General features: G+C 35.4%; 1 non-coding gene across 1 annotated transcript; it reads right to left on the minus strand.

Moving 5' to 3' along the window:
- Positions 1 to 380: 380 nt before the first annotated feature.
- Positions 381 to 516, minus strand: LOC129403022 (small nucleolar RNA SNORA13). Its single transcript, XR_008629012.1, has one exon. It is a non-coding gene; the product is annotated as a small nucleolar RNA SNORA13 (small nucleolar RNA).
- Positions 517 to 5,982: the final 5,466 nt, after the last annotated feature.

The following is a 5,982-nucleotide window of genomic DNA, read 5'->3' on the forward strand; positions in this document are numbered from 1 at the left end:
AAAAAATTGGAGCATCTATAATATATGATATCTGCTGTATAAGGTAAATTTGGATCGGTGATGTTCCTAATGAACAAATGTTGTCTCTTACTTAAAAAATATTAATTTTATATGAATATATTTTGCATATTTATGGTTTGTCTAAAGAGCAAACTTTTTTATAGAATAACACAAAATATTAATTTCTATGTATCTACATATATATATATATTTATCTTTGTCAGTGTCTCCTATTTAAAGTTACTAACACTTCTCAAATGCCTTCCAAGAGAAAGGACTTTAGTTGAGATCATTTAAAAGTTACCATCTATCAAGGGCTATGTAAAAACATGGTATTCTCCTATATTGAATAAGATACAGAATTTTTTTTTGTATTTTTTTTCTGTTTCTTACGGAGTGCGTGTGCCTAGAAAGCAGGGTCACAGGCAGGAAAACCCTGCCTTGGACTGGCTTACTTTATGCCTCTCTTGGCAACACATTCGCTAGTTTCCAAAGTGAATGGGCAACACAAAGGCAGAAAAAAATTGTAGTTTTAATAAGAATAAATATATTTATAGTGTTCAGAATAATTTAATCCACACATATATTGAAAAATTACTACAGCTAAACTAATTAGTATATCCTTATTTGTTAACATTGAAATGATTTCTTTAGGATTTTGACCCACACATAATGGCATTCAGGGGCAATCCCCAGCTCTGTGCACGGGGTAAACTTGGCAGTGTTTAGGGGATAATGCAGTGTAAGGGACTATATTGGAGCCAGCTGTAGGCAGACATATATCTTAACTGCTGTTTAATATTTGGGGCAACTTTTAAATTTTTGCAAATACCTGAGGTTCATTTTATTATCAAACTAGAATCTTAAAGATACCACTTGTGTCAAACAGCATAAAATACTTAATATTAGGAAATGTCTTGTAGAAGCTATTAGACATTCTATTAATTTTGGTAATAACACATTCAATGAGCTATAATTAACTGGCAGTATCTTTAATCCAATAATTTTAGAGAAGTTTTATTTTTTATTTATTTTGTACATCATGGCAAACAAATTGTTACTTACAAGGTTATATACATAAGACCTTCCAGTACCCCAGTCTCCGCCCTGGTGTCCACTTCCTGCCATTTCCCAGTGTCCCACAGCACCCTGAATCAATTCCTACTTAAGACAGATTCTCAGTTGCTGTCATCTCTGGGTATTTGCTATTCCTCCATTCTGATTTTTCATATCCCACACATGAGAGAAATCATTCTATGTCTGTACATCTCCTTTTGACTATATTTAGTATGATACTTTCCATCTCCAGCTACATGGCAGAAAATTTAATGATTTTATTTTTTGTCTTCCTGCCAAGTAGTGTTCCATTACTACGTGTAACACAATTTCCTTATCCAATCATTTGCTCTTAACACTTGGGTTATTTCCAAATGTTTCCTATTGTGAATAGTAAAGCAACGGACATAGAATTCAGATATCTTATCTAATTGGGTGTTTGGATCCTTGGAATAAATGCCCAGGAGTGGAATTGCTGGGTCCTCTGGAAACACGATTTCTAGTATTTATACATGAGTCCATATTGTTTTACAAAATGGTTGGACCAGTTCACATCCCCACTAATAATGGATGATAGCCAATTTTCAACCACATCTACAAGACTGGGTTTTGTTTTTTGTGATGTGCATCAACCTCACTGATGTCAGATATCTAATTGTTTTCTGTTTGTCACTTCGTTCCATTTAGTTTTTGTAGAGTTCTACTAATGAATTCTCTATCTTGGATATCAGTCCTTGATCTGAGGAGTAATGGCACATAACCTCTCCCACTCTTTGGTGACTTCCCATTTGTTTGTCTTTGTTTACTTGGCTGGTGGTTTTTGAATTATTGAAAATACCATTAACTTTAGTGTTATGAAGTATTATACCTATGTTTGCCTGAACGAATTTTATGGATCCAGGTCTGATATTAAGGTCTTTAATCCATTTTGATTTGATTTTTGTGCATGGTTTTAGGAAAGGATCTGATTTTAACATGTGATTTGCCAGTATTCGCAGCACCCATTTAAACTGAATTAATTCTCAGTAGACATTTAATTACCCAAAAAAGAACATAGGGATTTTTCTCTCCTGTTTCTGCCGGTATTTTGTTCTTCCTTAATGATGTTGATTCTTGTTTCCTTATCTTTATGTAGAGATCTATTGTTCATTTATTTTTGATGATCTTAAAATCTCAACAAAGTCATTTAATAATTAGAAGCCCACTCAAGAATGTACACAATTTGGATTTACTTAACAATAGTTTAATATTTATATTTAAAATAATAAGTCCATACAAATATAGTGGTAAAAAATGTTCAAAGGGGCTGGAGCAGTAGTACAGCGGGTAGGGGGTTTGCCTTGCATGTGGCCAACCCAGGTTCGATTCCCAGCATCCCACATTGTCCCCAGAGCACCATCAGGAGTTATTCCTGAGTGCAGAGCCAGGATTTAACCCCTGTGCATCGCCACGTGTGACCCAAAAATCAAAAAAGAGAAAAAAAAAGAATGTTCAGTATCCTTTATAGGATGTCAACCAACATGGACGATAATTATGAACTGTAAAACTGATTAGAAATGTATTCATGGGGCCGGAGTGATAGCACAGCGGGTAGGGCGTTTGCCTTGCGCGAGGTCGACCTGGGTTCGATCCCCAGCATCCCATATGGTCCCCCAAGCACTGCCAGGAGTAATTCCTGAGTGAAAATCCAGGAGTAACCCCTGTGCATTGCTGGGTGTGACCCAAAAAGCAAAAAAAAAAAAAAAAAAAGAAAAAGAAATGTGTTCATATATAGGCTTTACCATTATAAAAGGTTTGAATAATGTTCCTGGTTGCAGAGAATGAAATTTCTGTGCTGTGATATTAAAAAAAATTACCATCTATCATGGAAAACAAGGAAAACTGTGGCAAACCAACCTGCACTGTTTACTTCATCATCAATAATAAATATATCTATATTAAAATATGTGGCTTTAATAGTTTTAAGATACTTCTAATTGTATAAGGGAAGATATTTCTATTTTTAATCTTTTATCATTATTAGCCCCTAATTCAAAACAGGTAACCTAAAGTTAAATAACAGTGTTAGCTGTCACTTTTCTTAATATATGCTTCATAAATGCAAGAATCATTGATTGGATACCTGGTACATGACAAACTTCATTCATGTTATTCTAATTCTAATAACATTTTTGCAAGTAGTATTTATCTTGTTTTAGGTATGAGAAAACTATGTGTCAAAGTGATTAAGTGACTTTAATTCCCTAATTAGTTCAATAAACATGTATTGATTGCTTACTATTGATTACCTAGTTTGTATCAGGCATGTTGGCAGATGTTGTGTAAATGGTAGTGGAATAAATAATTGTATCTGTTACCATTGTGGTAGGTAAATAGTGACAATAGTATTTTACAACATCTGAAAGAATAATTTCACAGTTTTCTTATACAACTGAGTACAATTGACTAGTTATGTTTCACTATTTGGTTATAGGCAAAATAATCTCCTTTTCCTTCTTCTCCTCTTTGGTCTTCCCTCTTTCCCTCCCTCCAGCTTTCCATCTCTCCCTTCTTTCCATCTCTCCCTTCTTACCATTTCTCTCTTCCTTCCGCCCTCCCTCTCTTCCTTCCTTCCTTCCTTCCTTCCTTCCTTCCTTCCTTCCTTCCTTCCTTCCTTCCTTCCTTCCTTCCTTCCTTCCTTCCTTCCTTCCTTCCTTCCTTCCTTCCTTCCTTCCATCCTTCTTTCCTTCCTTCCTTCCTTCTTTCCCTCCCTTCCTTCATTCCTTCCAACCCTAAAACAGCATAGGACTTTGCTATTTCTGTCAGAGAACAAGAATCTTCATGGCAAGAGGCAGAAGGTCCCTACTTGCTCACACTGAAGGGGCTCCATGGATCATGATGTGAGTCTCCCGTTGGTTACTGGTTTATCATTCTCAGGAATATTGTTGCATTTACCCTCCACATTCTATAGCACTATATTGTAGGGAACTTCAAACAAAAATGCTAATTGGTACAGGACTTCCTTGCTGTCTTAATTGATGAGCCCCTGAATTGTTCTTGACCTGTTGCATGTTCAAACAGAGCAGACTCATTGAATTCCTTCCCCTGGTCTGCTGCTCCTCAGGGTCAACTCACTCTTGGGCTTGTGAGGAGACTTAGAGTGATAGTGTCTGGCTTCTGCAATCATGCCTGTTGCACAGGGCCAAATTTACTAAAATTAATAACTATCAATTTGCTTTATTACATGAAGATTCTGATTTGCATTATAGAGACTTTGGGAGAATTTATTTGCTGATAAGAATTATTGTTGGGCACAAAGTAGAGCAAAATAAGTAATTATACTAATGCATTTTATAAAACTTTATATAGTTTCATAGACTATGTAATAGTTCTAATTGCAGGGTACTCCATATATATATATATATATATATATATATATATATATATTCCATTCAAATTATAATGCAAGAAGTTGTTGAAGCCTCAACAGCGTCATCTGCACTTAATCCACAAAAATAGGCTAAAGAAGAATGTTCTCTCAAATTATAAAGATTTGCTTAAGAAAAACATGGCCATAAATTCATTAGTCTGAAGCGAAGTGTATTGCTGATTGGAGGAGGTTAGGCTATGCCATAGTATGGATTCTACCAAACTTCGTAAAGTCACTGAAACTCACTCTCCATCCAAGCTAGTATTTAGTCAGTCATTATTTCGTTTCATGTATACTAGCAGAAAGCAAAAGACTTCAGTATTCACAGCAGAGCAGGCGTATGCATTTTGTTTGTACATTAATGTCTTATTCCTCACCTCTGAGGACAGCACATATAGACTGACATGACTGTAAGCTTTGAACACAAAGAACTTTATCTAGATCAGAAAACCCACCTTAACCTGGAAAACCTGCCCAAATTTTGTCTTCAGAAAGAAATTGTTTTTTATTATGTGAAACAAATATCTTTGGCGCCTTTTAATTATATAATATATATAATTGTATATAATTATCTCACAAGGCTTTTTGCCTTACATTTTGAAGATGATCACCCAAGTCCAAAAATTTGCATGTTTGAGAGACTCACACCAAATTATCTCTTAACATACTATGGCAATTGGGTGACTAATGAAAAATAATAAATGTAGTATCCATGCAAAAGAAAAATTTGTAAACATTTATTGTGAAAAAATACAATAAATATCATATCATATTAGGATTGAATTTATATTTTTTCCTATCTGTGTCTCTCCCTCTCTACCATTTCTCTGATTGCCATATCCATAGTAAGTTCTCAACATATCCTTTTAAAATGTGTTTATTAACATCACTAAACTTCTGATGAAGTTTGGAGTAATCTAAGCCTTGTATATAAATAGGTGAGTCAACTTCTCATGTTACATCAGAGCAAGGCTCTGTGCTAAGGTTACGTGCAATGGTGCTGTGTGTAGTGTTGATTTATGTATTTAATCATTGAAGACTGATTCTTTCATCAGTATTGATGGAGACTTTTATATTTCATACTTAACATTTAATGTATTAACACAAGTGTTCATTCCCGAACTTCATTGGGTACTTTACATTTTGATTTTTTTTTCTTTTTGGGTAACACCCAGCGATGCTCAGGGGTGACTCCTGGCTCTGCACTCAGGAATTATCCCTGGCTGTGCTCAGGGGACAATATGGGATGCTGGGAATCGAACCCACGTTGGCTGCGTGCAGGGCAAACGCCCTACCCACTGTGCTATCACTCCAGCCCCTACATTTTGATTTTAATGTCTTTCTTAGTTCTCATTTTATCTCTTAACTCTTTCTGCTGCTACAGCTTACTGCTTCTGACTGCCGTTTCCCTTCAAATCTATTGATGTAGCCCATCTCTTTCTCTCCTGCTTACACAAGGTCAGAGACTTCCTTTTCTTTTTTCACAAAGTTGAAAGACTAGCAGCAAGAACTATATA

This window comes from Sorex araneus, chromosome 2 (assembly GCF_027595985.1).
Source record: "Sorex araneus isolate mSorAra2 chromosome 2, mSorAra2.pri, whole genome shotgun sequence".
NCBI classification, from domain to species: Eukaryota; Metazoa; Chordata; class Mammalia; order Eulipotyphla; family Soricidae; genus Sorex; species Sorex araneus.